General features: G+C 36.9%; 1 protein-coding gene across 1 annotated transcript in view; it reads left to right on the plus strand.

The window, feature by feature from the left end:
- RP1 (RP1 axonemal microtubule associated) overlaps positions 1-16026 on the plus strand; it is a 202090-nt gene that overhangs the window by 99202 nt on the left and 86862 nt on the right. The window lies entirely within an intron of this gene.

The raw sequence follows: 16026 nt of genomic DNA on the forward strand, positions 1-16026 counted from the left end.
GGACAAATGAGTGATTAAACAGCTGCTCATTTCCGACCAGTTATCACTGATGGTGTGATATAAATGCATCTAAATATGGTTTAGTTGCTTCGTGTACTGGCATTCAGGAATATGTTTTTGTCAACAGTTAACCCTGGAGGGGGGTCAAATGAAATGCCTCTTAATCAAAGCAAGATTAATTTTTAGGAGGTCATGAGAAAGCTGAGAGCCCAATAAAGTTATTCCAGGGCTAAGAAATGCAAGTCAATGTATAGTTTCCCCAACAATCCTACCTTATTTTTGAAAAATTTGCTGCTAATGAAGGAATGAAAACAGAACTACTCAATGACTTTTTAAGCATTTGACCAAGAGCAGAGGTGTGTTCAAGCCTTGTGTAACCATGGCTGAAAAATAGGCTCTGCTCAGGGTTAGAGAGTCACTGCATGATTGAAGGTGACTCTGGCTCTAAGAGCTTTTTGCTCTTGTGTCTGCTGGCCCTTGTTTGGGAAGAGAATAGGAAAATGGTAAGTAAGAATTATTAAATGGGTAATTTATAAAAATAAGTTTTTTTCCAACCCAGAATATTTTCTATCCAAAATGTGGTATCTTAGTTTTCTAAAGCAATAAATTGTAACAAATACTATGTGAAGATTAAGAAGAGTTCCATAATGTCATATCTATCATTAGGCTTAGGCACATAATAACTTGGGTAACATTTTTAGGAAACGTAGGTAAGTAAAACATTTGCAGAGGCTCTTGATTCTTTTTTAAATATTTTTAAATGTTTTTATTAAAAAAAATTTTTTTTAATGTTTATTCTTAGAGAGAGAGAGAGAGAGAGAGAGAGACAGAGTGTGAACAAGGGAGGGGCAGAGAGAAAGAGGGAGACACCGAATCTGAAGCAGGCTCCAGGCTCTGAGCTGTCAGCATAGGGCCCGATACAGGCCTCGAACTCACGAACTGTGAGATCATGACCTGAGCCGAAGTCAGATACTCAACTGACTGAGCCACCCAGGCACCCCAATTTTTTAATGATTTTAAATGTTTACTTATTTTTGAGAGAGAGAGAGACAGAAAGAGAGAGAGCATGTGAGGCTTCCATAATGTCATATAATCTATCATTAGGCTTAGGCACATAATAACTTGGGTAACATTTTTAGGAAATGTAGGTAAGTAAAACATTTGCAGAGGCTGTTGATTCCTTTTTTAATATTTTTTAATGTTTTTAAATGTTTACTTATTTTTGAGAGAGAGAGAGAGAGGGAGAGAGCTGGGGAAGGGGCAGAGACAGGGAGACACAGAATCCAAAGCAGGCTCCAGGCTCTGAGTGTCAGCACAGACAGAGCCCAATGTGGGGTTTCAACCCACAAACTGTGAGATCATGACCTGAGCGGAAGTCAGACACTTAACTGACTGAACCACCCAGGCACCCTCATTCCTTTGTGGTTTTTAACTAAGGTGTAATAAACTCTTAGTTTAAGTTTTTGAAGTTAAGATATTTTTGAAAATATATGAATAATTCCATTTGCTGAAAAGTGAAGGCTTGTATGAGCATTGTTCTCACTGTTCATAAGCATTTTTATCACTGTTTATAAGTATTCTCAACATTCTTCCTCATCAACCTTTTTGCTTCACCAAGGAGGAGACATTGGTCAGGTGCCCTGTTCCTACCCATGCTAGTCATGATGCAGGGGTCCTTTTTTGCTTTTTTGTCTCTTATTTTAATTAGGAGGCATATTCTTCAAATACATACTGACTTCCCTTGCTTTGTTTGTAGTACTTGATACTTATGGTTTGTTAATAAATATCCCCTCCTCCCCCAAGTTTCTTCACATGGCTTGGAGAAATCTCTTATATGTTATCTCTGGCTATCTGTACCCTCTCATGTGCTATTAATAAACTTGGTGAGCCTTTAATTATCTAAATCTCATTGGTAGATATAACAAATGATAGCTGATCTTAGCCATATTTTTGTTTAATACTCCAGCAAAGATTGGTGCTGTGTATGAAATGCTGTCATTACAGACAGGTAGCAGCTTTCTCTAGAGACAGATACATCAGTTCTAGGTGGTATAAATAAGGAAAGGCTGGATTAGTGTCTTTTTTGCTATGTTCAGTGTCTTTGAGTCCATAGTTAGGGCAATATTTATCATTGAAGGTGAAAAGGCGTCTAAAACTGTTGGCCTGGTTAACCAGTATACTATCATATGCACCTGAAAAAATATGTTTTATAGTTTTGGAATTATTAGTGGATAAGGGTTGCTAAGATAATCAGAGTAAAAGTGGACTTCCCCAGGCTGTGTGAGATATTTATTTTTAATTCTGATTTTCAGTTATGATAACAAAAACATAATAAAACTTTCTTAACATTTTTAGGTGTACATTTCAGGAATGTGAAGTATATTCACATTGTTGGGCAGATCTCTAGGACTTTTTTCATCTTACAAAACTGAAATTTTATTTCTTCTTGGGTGAATTTTGGCACATGGTGTGTTTCAGCAAATTGGTCTACTTTACCTACATTGTCAAATGCGCGAACGTAGAGTTGTTCATAGCATTCCTTTAGAATCAATTTAATTTTCCATGGGAACTGTAGTGACAGTCCCTCTTTAATTTCTGATAATAGTAATTTGTGTCCTGTCTCTCTTTTTTTTCCTCAGTTAGCCTGGCAGGAGGCTTCTCATTTTATCAGTCTTTTCAAAGAACCAACTTTTCGTTTCATTGAGTTTCTTCCTTGATTTCTTATTTTCAATTTCATTGATTTCTGCTCTAAGCCTTATTTCTTCTTGTCTACTTTGGATTTAATTCGCCCTTCTTTTTTCTAGTTTCCCGGGGTGGACACACAGTGATTGATTTTAGACTTTTCTTCTTTTCTAATGTATACATTTAATGCTCTGAATCCCTCAGCATTGCATTTGCTCCATCCCACAGTTTTTGATAAGTATGTTTTTATTTTAATTACGTTCAACATATTTTATTTATCTTTATTTTTTTATTTTTTTAAAGTCAAGTTTTTTTTTTAATTAATGTTTATTTATTTCTTTTGAGAGAGAGAGAGAGAGTGCAAACAGGGCAGGGGCAGAAAGAGAGGGAGAGAGAGAATTCCAAGTAGCTTATGCACTGCCGGCATAGAGTGGGACATGGGGCTCGAATTCAGGGACCATGGGATCGTGACCTGAGCTGAAACCAAGAGTTGGTCACTTAGCCAGCTGAGCCACCCAGGCACCTCAGGTTCAAAATATTTTAAAATTTAGCTTCGGATTACTTCTTGGACCCATGTGTTATTTAGAAGTGTATTATTTCATCTCCACGTATTATGGAATTTTTCAGTTATCTATTTGTTACTAATTACTAGTTTAATCCCACTATAGTCTGAGAGAAGACAGTGTATGATTTCTGTTCTTTTAAATCTGTTCATAACAGGTTTGTTTTATTGCTCAGACTGTGGCCTATCTGGGTGAATATCCCATGTAAGTGTGGGGAGAAGATGTGTTCTGCTGTTTTTGGATGAAGTAATCTACAGATGTGAATTATAAACAGTTGATAACAGTGTTATTGAATTCACTTATGTCCTTATTGATTTTCTGCCTGCTTATTCTGTCCATTTCTGAGAGAGGGGTGTTGAAGTCTCCAACTGTGATAGCAGATTTATCTATTTTTATTTGCACTTTTATCAGTTTTTGCCTCACGTGTTTCGATGCTCTGTTGTTAGGCACATACATATGAAGGATTATCATATCTTCTTGGAGAACTGACCTTTTTATCATTATGTAATACCCTTCTTATTTCCTTGCTTTGATACCTGCTCTGACTGAAATTAATATAGTTACCCTGCTTTCTTTTGAGTAATTTAACATGATACATTTTCCCTACCCATTTACTTTATTTATTCTTTCTTTCTTTTTCTTTTCTTTTCTTTTCTTTTCTTTTCTTTTCTTTTCTTTTCTTTTCTTTTCTTTTCTTTTCTTTTCTTTTCTTTTCTTTTCTTTTCTTTCTTTCTTCCTTCCTTCCTTCCTTCCTTCCTTCCTTCCTTCCTTCCTTCCTTCCTTTCTAATTTATTTTTGAGAGAGAGAGAGAGAGAGAGAGAGAGAGGCTGAGCATGAGCAGGGGAGGGGCAGAGAGAGAGGGAGACACAGAATCTGAAGCAGGCTCCACGCTCTGAGCTGTCAGCGCAGAGCCTGACACGGGGCTCAAACTCATGAGCCGTGAGATCATGACCCAAGCCATATATTTTTTAATTTAAATTTTAGTTAACACAGTACAGTATTGGTTTCAGGAGTACAATTCACTGATTCACCACTTACATACAACACCCAGTGCTCATTACAAAAGTGCCCTCCTTAATACCCATCACTCATCTACCCATCTCCCACCTGCCTTCCTCCATCAACCCTTAGTTTGTTCTCTATTGTAAAGAGTCTCTTGTGGTTTCTTTCCCTCTCTCCTCCCCCCCTCCCCAATATGTTCATCTGTTTTGTTTCTTAAATTCCACATATGAGTGAAATTATATGGTATTTGTCTTTCTCTGATTGGCTTATTTTGCTTGGCATAATACATTCTATCTCCATCTACATTGTTGCAAATGGCAAGGTTTCATTCTTTTTGGTGGCTGAGTAATATTTCATTACACACAGACACACACACACACACACACACACACACCCCACATCTTCTTTATCCATTCATCAGTCAATGGATATTTGGGCTCTCTCCATTGTTTGGCTATTGTTGATAATGCTGCTATAAACATTGGGGTGGCCTTCAAATCTATATTTTTGTATCCTTTGGGTAAATACCTAATAGTGCAATTGCTGGGTTGTAGGGTAGTCCCCTGTTTGTGGCTTTTTTGAGACACATTCATACTATTTTACAGTGTGGCTGCATAAGTTTACATTCCCATCATTGGTGCAAGAGGTTTCCTCTTTCTCTGCATCCTTGCCAACATCTGTTGTTTCCTGTGTTGTTAATTTTAGCCATTCTGACAAGTGTGAGGTGGTATCTCTTTGTGATTTTGATTTATATTTCCCTGATGACAAGTGATGTCGAACATCTTTTCATGTGTCTATTAGGCATCTGGATGTCTTCTTTGGAAAAGTGTCTATTCATGTCTTCTGCCCATTTCTTAATTGGGTTGTTTGTTTTTTGGGTGTTGAGTTTGCTAAGTTCTTTATAGATTTTCGATCTGTATGATCAGATCAGATATCATTTGCAAGTCTATTCTCTCATTCTGTAGGCTGCCTTTTAGTTTTGTTGATTGTTTCCTTCACTGTGTAGAAGCTTTTTATCTTGATGAAGTCCTAATGGTTCATGTTTGCTTTTGTTTCCTGTGCCTTCAGTGCCGTGTCTAGTAAGAAGTTGCCCTGGCTAAGGAGAAAGAGATTGCTGCCTGTGTTCTTCTCTAGGATTTTGATAGTTTCCTGTGTCACATTTACATCTTTCATCCATTTTGAATTTATTTTTGTGTATGATGTAAGAGAGTGGTTCCAGTTTCATTCTTCCGCATATCACCATCCAGTTTTCCCAGCACCATTTGTTGAAGAGACTGTCTTTTTTTTCCATTGGACATTCTTTCCTTCTTTGTTGAAAATTAATTGGCCATATAGTTGCGGGTCCATTTCTGGATTTTTTATTTTGTTCCATTGATCTATGTGTCTATTTTTGTGCCAGTACTATATTGTATTGATGACTACAGTTTTGTAATATAGCTTGAAATCCAGAATTGTGATGCCTTTGTTTTTCTTCTCAGGATTTCTTTGGCTACTCGGGGTCTTTTGTGAGTCCGTACAGATTTTAGGGTTGTTTGTTCTAGCTCTGTGAAAAATGCTGGTGGTATGTTGATAGGGATTGCATTAAATGTGTAGATTGTTTGGGTAGTATAGACACTTTAACAATGTTTGTTCTTTTAATCCATGAGCATGGGATGCTTTTCCATTTCTTTGTGTTCTTTTCAATTTCTTTAATAAGTCTTCTGTAGTTTTCAGAATATAGATCTTTTACCTCTTTGGTTAGGTTCATTCCTGGGTGTCTAATTATTTTGGTGCAATTGCAAATGGGATTGATTGCTTGATTTCTTTTTCTGCTTCTTCATTATTGGTGTATAGAAATGCAACAGATTTCTGCACATTGATTTTATATCTTGCAGCTTTGCTGAATTCATGTATTACTTCTGGCAATGTTTTGGTGAAGTCTTTTGGGTTTTCTACATAGAGTATCATGTTGTCTGCAAACAGTGAAAGTTTGACCCCTCCTTGCTGATTTGGATGTCTCTTATTTCTTTTCGTTGTCTGATTGCTGAGCTAAGACTTACAGTACTATGTTAAGTAGTAATGGTGAGAATCAACATCCTTGTCTTGTTCTTAACTGTAGGGTAAAGACTCATACTCCCCACTGAGGATGATACTAGCTGTGAGTCTTTTGTATTTGGCCTTTATGATGTTGAGGAATGTTCTCTCTGTTCCTACTTTGTTGAGGATTTTTATGAAGAATGGATGCTGTATTTTGTTAAATGCTTTTTCTGCATCTATTGACAAGAACTTATGGTTCTTATCCTTTCTTTTATTAAAGTAGTGTATCATGTTGATTGATTAGCAAATATTGAACCAGCGTGGTAAGCCTAGGAATAAATCCCACTTGATCATGGTGAATAATTCTTTTAATGTACTATTGAATTCAGTTTGCTAGTACTTCATTGAGAATTTTTGCCTCCATGTTCATCAGGGATATTGGCCTGTAATTCTCCTTTTAATTAGATCTTTGGTTTCGGAATCAAGGTAATGTTGGCCTCATAGAATGAGTTTGGAAGTTTTCCTTCCATTGTTATTTTTTGGGACACTTTGAGAAGAATAGGTATTAACTCTTCTTTAAATGTTTGGTAGAATTCCCCTGGGAAGTTATCTGGCTCTCAACTTTTGTTTGTTGGGAGATTTAAAAAAAAATTTTTTTAATGTTTTATTTGTTTTTGAGAGAGAGAGAGAGAGAGAGAGAGAGAGAGAGAGAGAGAGAGAGAGAGAGATGCAGAATCCAAAGCAGGCTCCAGGCTCTGAGCTGTCAGCACAGAGCCTGACGCAGGGCTTGAACTCATGAACCATGAGATCATGACCTGAGCTGAAATCTGACGCTTACCGATTGAGCTACCTAGGCGCCCCTGTTGGAAGATTTTTGATTACTGTTTCAATTTCTTTGCTGGTTATGGGTTGTTCAAATTTTCTATTTCTTTCTGTTTCAGTTTTGGTAGTTTGAATGTTTCTAGGAAGTTACCCATTTCTTCCAGATTTCCCAGTGTGTTGGCATATAATTTTTCATAATATTCTGTTATAATTTTTTGTATTTTTGTAGTGTTGGTTATGATCTCTCCTTTTTCATTCATAATTTTATTTAATTGAGTCCTTTCTTGTTTCTTTTTGATAAGTCTGGCTAAGGGTTTATCAATTAATTTTATTTATTATTTCAAGAATTTAAAACAATGTTTCATTGATCTTATTCTGTTGTGTTTTTTTTCCTATACTTTTATTTCTCCTTTAATCTTTATTATCTCTCTTCTTCTGCTGTCTTTAGGTTTTTTTTTTTTTTTTTTTTTTTTTTTAATTTTTTTTTTTTCAACGTTTTTTATTTAGTTTTTGGGACAGAGAGAGACAGAGCATGAACAGGGGAGGGGCAGAGAGAGAGGGAGACACAGAATCGGAAACAGGCTCCAGGCTCCGAGCCATCAGCCCAGAGCCCGACGCGGGGCTCGAACTCACGGACCATGAGATCGTGACCTGGCTGAAGTCGGACGCTTAACCGACTGCGCCACCCAGGCGCCCCATGCTGTCTTTAGGTTTTATTTGCAGTTCCTTTTTTGTCTCCTTTAGGTGTAAGGCTAGGTTGTGTATTGGGATCTTTCTGAAATGCTTTTTGAGATTGGCCTGAATTTCAATATATTTTCCTTTTAGGACTGCCTTTGCTGCATCCCAAAGGGTTTGTACTGTTGTTTATTCATTTTCATTTGCTTCCATGTATTTTTTAAATTTCTTCTTTAATTTCCTGGTTAACATTCATTCGTTAGTAGAATATTCTTTAACTTCCATGTATTTGAGGGCTTTCCAAATTTTTTGTAGTGGTTGACTTCAAGTTTCATTGCTTTGTGATCTGAAAACATGCATGGTATGATCTTACATCTTTTTGTACTTGTTGAGGACTGATTTGTGACCCAGTTTGTGGTCTGTTCTGGAGCATGTTTCATGTGTTCTCGAAAAGTGTATATATTCTGCTGCTTTAGGATGAAGCGTTCTGAAAGTATCTGTTAAGTCCTGGTCCAATGTGTCATTCAAAGGCATCGTTTCATTGTTGATTTTCTGCTTAGATGATCTGTCCATTGCTGTAAATAGGGTGTTATCATCTGTTAGTATTATTGTATTATTGTTAATGAGTTTCTTTATGCTTGTGATGAATTGATTTATATAGTTTCTTCCAAGTAGGGGGCATGAATATTTATAATTGTTAGGTCATCTTGATGGAGAGAGCCCATAGTTAGGATATAATTCCTTTCTTTATCTTTTGTTACAGTCTTTGGTTTAAAATCTAGTTTGTCTGGTGGTAGTGTGGCTACTCTGGCTCCTCCAGTAGCATGATAGATGGTTCTCCATCCACTCACTTTCCATCTGGAGGTTTTTTTCAGTCTCAAATGAGTCTCTTGTAGGCAGCATATAGATGGATCTTGTTTTGTTGTTGTTGTTGTTTTGTTTTTGTTTGTTTTTGTTTTAATCAATTCTGATAGTCTGTGTCTTTTGATTGGAGCATTTAGTCCATTTACATTCAGAGTGATTATTGTAAGATATGAATTAAGTGCTGTTGTGTTGCCTGTAGAGTTGGTGTATCTGGTGATGCTCTCTGATCCTTTCTAGTCTTTTTTTTTTTTTTTTTTTCTCCTCTCTACTTAAGGAGTCCCCCTTAAAATTTCTTGCAGGGCTTGTTTAGTGGTCACAAACTCCTTTAGTTTTTGGTTGTCTGGGAGACTCTTTACCTTCTATTCTGAATGACAGCCTTGCTGGATAAAGAATTCTTGGCTGCATATTTCCCTCATTCAGCATGTTGAATATATCCTGCTACTTCCTTCTGCCCTCCCAAGTTTCTGTGGACAGATCTTCTGTGAACCTCATCTGTCTTTCCCTTGTAGGTTAAGGACATTTTTTTCTCTTGCTGCTTTCAAGATTCTATCCTTGTCCATGTATTTTGTGCATTTGACTATGATATACTTTAGCAATGGTCAGCTTTGGTTGACTTTAATAGAAGTTCTCTGTGCTTTTTGGTTTTTGATGTCTGTGTCTTCCCCAGATTAGGAATGTTTTCAGCTATAAATTGTTCGAGTAAACTTTCTGCTCCTTTTTCACTCTTTTTATCTTCTGGGACTCCTATGATAAAAATGTTATTACATTTTAATAAGTCGCTGAATTCCCTACATCTGTCTTCACGATCCATGATTTTTATTTCCCTCTTCTTTTCAGCTTCATTATTTTCAGTAATTTTATCTTCTATATCACTAGTTTGCTCCTCTGCCTCATCCATCCTCATTTTCATGGCATCTATTGGGGTTTGCGTCTTGGTTGTAGTATTTTTTCATTTCCATCTGACTACCTGACCAGATTGTAGTTCTTTTATCTCTGCAGAGTGGTATTCTCTGGTATCTTTTATGCTTTTTCAAGCCCAGCTAGTATCCTTGTAATCATTGTTCTAAGTTCTTGCTTAGACATCTTACTTATATCTGTATTGATTAGATCTCTGGCTGTGAGTTCTACCTCCTGTTCTTTTGGGGCGAATTTCCCCATCTTGTAATTTGGTCCAGAAAAGAAAAGAAGAAGGAAAAAAACAATAAACAACAAAAACCAAAAGAACAAAACAGAACAAAACCCAAAAATCTAGATCCTGGGTATATTTTGGTCTGCTTGTTAAAAGAATCTAGACCCTAAAATAAAATAAAATAAAATAAAATAAAATAAAATAAAATAAAATAAGCAAACAAAAAATATAAACATATAAAAATAAAAGTAACTGAAAAATGAATTAAAAAAATAAGAAAATAAATGCAAATAATAAAAAAATAAAGAATGAAAGTAATCAGAAAGTTAGATCCTATTTCCCCTAGAGCTGAAATTTTGTGGCACTCTTCGGTCAGCAGACTTGATGCTAGCAAGGGGTTTGTGCTGCTTTTCTGGGGGAAGGGCTTGCTGCACTGACTCAGGCTGACTTGTTTCAGTGGAAATGCATCTCCAGGGGGTAGAGGGCGGGGCTTGCTACAAGTAATTGGTTCGGGTTTCACTAGGTGGTGCTGTTTTGCTCCCTGAAGTCTTTCAGTGCTGATGGGCTGGACGAATATGGCAACACTCCCCCAGCCCCACTGCTGAAAGATCACACCCCCCAGTCTTCACAGACCCTCATGGAAGAGCAATCAGTCACCCCTCTTGTGTCCCCAGTTTCTGTTAGAACCCTGCATTCACCCTGCAGGTATCCAGGCTTTTTTATCCCAGGCACGCAACTGAGTTTCGCATCCCTCACTCTCTGCTCGTCTCCCACTCATGCTTTTTTTTTTCTCTCTGTCTCTCAAAAATAGATACACATTTAAGAAATTTTTTTTTAAAAAGCTCTAAATTTTAGGGACTCCCATGGAGAAGACCCACTCTGTTCCTCTGGGGGAGGGGCTCCCCCCCCCCCCCCCCCCCGAGAAAAGCCCAAAAGCCTCCTGGGCTTTTGCTGGCACCTCCTACATACCAGAAGGTTGTAACTTTTTTACTTGTAAACTTGCAGTTTTTGTTCTCTTAGACCTCTGATTGATTTCTTGGGTGTTCAGAATGATTTGACAACTGTCTTGCTGTGTATGAGGGGTGAGACAAGCTAGGGTCTCCCTACTCCTTCGCCATCTTAACTGCCCCCTCCATCCACTTACTTTTTTTTTTTTTAATGTTTTATTTATTTTTAAGACAGAGAGACAGAGCATGAGTGGGGAGGGGCAAAGAGAGAGGGAGACACAGAACCTGAAGCAGGCTCCAGGCTCTGAGCTGTCAGCACAGAGCCTGACGCGGGGCTCGAACTCACGAACTGTGAGATCATGACTTGAGCTGAAGTTGGACGCTTAACCAGCTGAGCCACCCAGGCGCCCCATCCATCCATTTACTTTTAATCTATGTATATCTTTATATCAAAAGTAGGTTTCTTATTGGAAAAATATAGTTGGGTCTTATTTTTTAACCTACTCTGACAATGTCTTTTAATTGGTTGATTTAGATCATTGATGTTCAAAGAGATTGTTGATATAATTGGATTAATATATAACATATTTGCTACTGTTTTCTATTTGTTTCTTTTATTCTTTGTTCTTGTTTTTGTCTTTCACTCATTTTGCCATTTGTGATTTTAATGGAACATTCGGTTGAGAAAATTATTCCATTTTTTCTCCTTTCTCAGCATATCAGTTATACTTTTTAAAAAAACTTTATTTAGTGGTTGCTCTAGAGTTTCAAATGTACATTTACAACTAATACAAGTCCATTTTCAAATAACACAATACCTCTTCATGGATAGTGTACCTTATAATAACAAAATAATTGAATTCTTCTATCTCGTATTATTTTTTATGTATAAGCACTCAGAAGCATATATTACCTATTCATTCATAAACATACGTAATTAAATGCATTGAGGCCATTATTATTATGTTTTTGAGAGGGGCAGGGGCAGGGGATGAGGGAGATAGATAGTCTTAAGCAGGCTACACGCCCAGTGTGGAGCCAAATGTGGGGCCTGATCTCATGACTGTTAGATCTGGACCCGAGTTGAAATCAAGAGTCAGATACTTAATTGGCTGAGCTACCCATGCACTCTGGTGCTATTATTATTTTAAATGAACTTACCTGTTAAATGAATTATGATTAAGAAACATAAGAGTTTTTGTTTTATCTTTACTTACTGCTTCTTTGATACTCTTCCTTTATATAGATCTGAACTTCTGAGTTATATTGTTTTCCTTCTCTTTTAAAAACTTCTTTTAACATTTCCTGCAAGGCAGGTCTCTGGCAACAGATTTTCTCAATTTTTCTTTGAGAAAGGTTGTATTTTTTCTTCCATTTTGGTAGATAATTTCACAGGGTACAGAATTCTAACTTGGTGGTGTTTTTTCAACACTTAATATTTCATTCTACTCTTGCTTGCATGGTTGCTGAAAAGTCAGATGTAATTCTTGTCTTTGTTCCTTTGTAAGTAAGGTTTTTCTTCTCTGTATTTCTTCAGGATATTTTGTTTTATCTTTGTTTTTTTTGTAGTTTGAAAGTGATATACCTAAAGTAGGTAAAAACATTTTTATTTTGGTATTTATCCTACTTCATGCTCTCTGAGCTTCCTGGATCTTTGGCTTGATATCTGATACTAATTTGAGGAAATTTTCAGTCATTATTATTTCAAATATTTCTTTTGTTCCTTTCTTTTTTCTCCTGATAATACTGTTATGTATATATTACACCTTTTGTAGTTGTCCCAGAATCCTTGTTTTTCAGTTTTTGTTCCCTCTGCCTTTCAGTTTGGGAGGGTTCTATTGATTTATCTCTGAAGCTCAGAGTTTCTTTCGTCATCAGTGTAACAGTTACTAACAAGTCCATCAAAGGCAGTCTTTGCTTCTGTTATAATTTTTTTTTATTGATATCATTTTTTTTCTGGTTCATTCTTTGGAATCCCATCTTTCTACTTGCACTGCCCATTTGTCCTTGCATGTAATGTATATAATCTGTTAAGAGTCTTTAGCATATTAATCATAGTTACTTTATTTTATTTAAAAATTTTAAAAAGTATTTTTATTTATTTTTGAGAGAGAGCAAGATAGAGTGAGAGCAGGGGAGGGACAGAGAGAGAGGGAGATAAAGAATACGAAGCAGGCCGTCAACACAGAGCCTGACAGGGGGCTCGAATCCACAATCCATGATATCATGACCTGAGCTGAAGTTGGATGCTTAACCAACTGAGCCACCCAAGCGCCCCTTTCCATTTGTGTGTGTGTGTGTGTGTGTGTGTGTGTGTGTGTGTGTGTGTGTTCTTCAATTTCTTTGGTAAGCTTTCTATAGTTTTCAGTGTATAGGTATTTCACCTCTTTGGTTAGCTTTATTCCTAGGTATTTTATGGTTTTTGGTGTAATTGTAAATGGGATCAATTCCTTGATTTCTCTTTCTGTTGTTTCATTATTGGTGTATAGGAATGCAACTGATTTCTGTGCATTGATTTTATATCCTGCAACTTTGCTGAATTCATGGATCTGTTCTAGGAGGTTTTTGGTGGAATCTTTTGGATTTTCCATATAGAGTATCATGTCATCTACGAAGAGTGAGTTTGACTTCCTCCTTGCCAGTTTGGATGCCTTTTATTTCTTTGTGTTGTCTGATTGCTGAGGCTAGGACTTCCAGTACTATGTTGAATAACAGTGGTGAAAGTGGACATCCCTGTCGTGTTCCTGACTTTAGTGGGAAAGCTCTGTTTTTCTCCATTGAGGATGATATTAGTGGTGGGTCTTTCAAATATGGCTTTTATGATCTTGAGGTATGATCCTTCTGTCTCTACTTTCTTGAAAGTTTTTATTAAGAAAGGATGCTGTATTTTGTCAAATGCTTTCTCTGTGTCTATTGAGAGGATCACATGGTTCTTGTCCTTTCCTTTATTGATGTGATGTATTACATTGATTGTTTTGTGAATATTGAACCAGCCCTGCATCCCAGGTATAAATCCCACTTGATCATTGTGAATAATCCTTTTAATGTACTAACAATTGTTAGATCTTCTTGGTGGGTAGACCCCTTAATTATGATCTAATGCCCTTCTTCATCTCCTGTTACTGTCTTTAGTATAAAATCTAGATTGTCTGATATAAGTATGGCTACTCCAGCTTTCTTTTGGCGACCATTAGCATGATAGATGTTCTCCATCCCCTTACTTTCAATCTCAAGGTGTCTTTATGTCTCTTATAAACAGCATATAGATGGATCTTGTTTTCTTTTCCGTTCGGTTACCCTGTGTCTTTTGATTGGAATGTTTAGTCCATTGACATTTAGAGTGAGTACCGAAAGATGTGAATTTATTACCATTATATTGCTTGTAGGGTTGGTTTCTTGTGGCGTTCCCTGGTCCTTTCTAGTCTTGCTTTTGGCCTTTTTTGTTTTGTTTTTTTTTTGTGTTTTCTTCTCTCAGAGAGTCCCCCTTAAAATTTCTTGCAGGGCTGGTAAGTGGTCATGAACTCCTTTAGTTTTTGTCTGGGAAAGTTTGAATCTCTCCTTCTATTTTGAATGACAGCCTTGCTGGATAAAGAATTCTTGGCTGCATATTTTTCCGATTCAGCACATTGAATATATCCTGCCACTCCTTTCTGGCTGGCCAAGTTTCTATGGATATGTCTGTTGCAAACCTTATCTGTCTTCCCTTGTAGGTTAAGGACTGTTTTTTCCTTGCTGCTTTCATGATTCTTTCCTTGCCTGAGTATTTTATGAATTTGACTGTGATATGCTTTGTTGATGGTTGCTTTTGTTGACTCTAATGGGAGTTCTCTGTGCTTCCTGGATTTTGATGTCTGTGCCTTTCCCCAGGTTAGGAAAATTTTCTGCTATGATTTGCTCACATAAACCTTCTATTCCCTTTTCTCTCTCTTCATCTTCTGGGACCCTATGACTTGGATGTTACTCGTTTTTAATGAGTCACTGAGTTCTCTAATTCTTATATCATGCTCTTTTGCCTTAGTCTCCCTCTTTTTTTCTGCTTCATTATTTTCCATAAATTTGTTCTCTATGTTGCTGACTTGCTACTCTGTGTCAGCCATCCTTGCTGCCATGGCAGCCATTCGAGATTGCATCTCATTTGTAGTGTTTTTTAACTTCATCCTGACTAGATTTTACTTCTTTTATCTCCTCAGAAAGGGATTCTATGATTTTTTTCAAGCCCAGCTATTATTTTTATTATCATGATTCTAAATTCTGGTTAAGATTCCTTGCTTGTATCTGTGTTAAGTCACTGGCTGTTTTTTCTTTTGGGGTGAATTCCTTCATTTCATCGGTTTGGAGGAAGAAAAAATTAATAAAATAAAAATATAAAAATTAAAAAATTAAAAACAAAAAAAATCAAATAAAGGATGCAAGATCTTAGGTGGGTTTTGGTCTGGTTGTTGAAAGAAGTTTGATAGAATAGAGAGAAAAGGGAAAGAAAAGAAAAAATAGTTTGAAAATTTAAAGAAATGAATATAGGAAAATATAATAAAATGAAATGATAAAAATAAAATAGAATTTGAAAAATTTAACAAATAAAGGGGCGCCTGGGTGACTCAGTTGGTTAAGCATCTGACTTCGGGTCAGGCCATGATCTCGTAGTTCCTGAGTTTGAGCCCTGCATCGGGCTCTGTGCTGACAGCTCAGAGCCTGGAGCCTGCTTCAAATTCTTTGTCTCCCTCTCTCTGCCCCTTCCCTGCTTGTGCTCTGTCTCTCATAATTTTGTTTTTAAGGTTTATTCATTTTTCAGAGACAGACAGAGTGTGAGTGGGGGAGGGGCAGAGAGAGAGGGAAACGCAGAATCTGAAGCAGGCTCCGGGGCTCTGAGCTGTCAGCACAGAGCCCGACGTGGGGCCCAAACCCACGGATGGCGAGATCATGACCTGAGCTGAAGTCGGACACTTAACTGACTGAGCCACCCAGGCGCCCCATCTCATAAATAAACATTAAAAATAAATAAATAAAAAATTAAGAAGTAAAAAATGTAGTAAAAAAAATTAAAGAAAATCTTCTTTGTAAAAACGGAAAATAAAAATAAATTCTTTCTTTCTGTATTTAAGAATAAAAAACAAATGAAAAAGAAAAACTGAATAGATGAACCAGTGAACAGAATGAAATATGAATGAAATTACATCAGACTTCCCTTATAAGTCAAACAATGAAGCTCTTTATAGTCTGTAAACTATGCAGGCAGAGCGACTTGTGGTGTTCTTCCAGAGCATGCTTGGCCCTGTTGGGCGGGGCTTGGTGTAATAGCTCTGTTCTCCACTAAAAGGTGCTGCTTAGT

This window comes from Neofelis nebulosa, chromosome 14 (genome assembly GCF_028018385.1).
Source record: "Neofelis nebulosa isolate mNeoNeb1 chromosome 14, mNeoNeb1.pri, whole genome shotgun sequence".
NCBI lineage: Eukaryota > Metazoa > Chordata > Mammalia > Carnivora > Felidae > Neofelis > Neofelis nebulosa.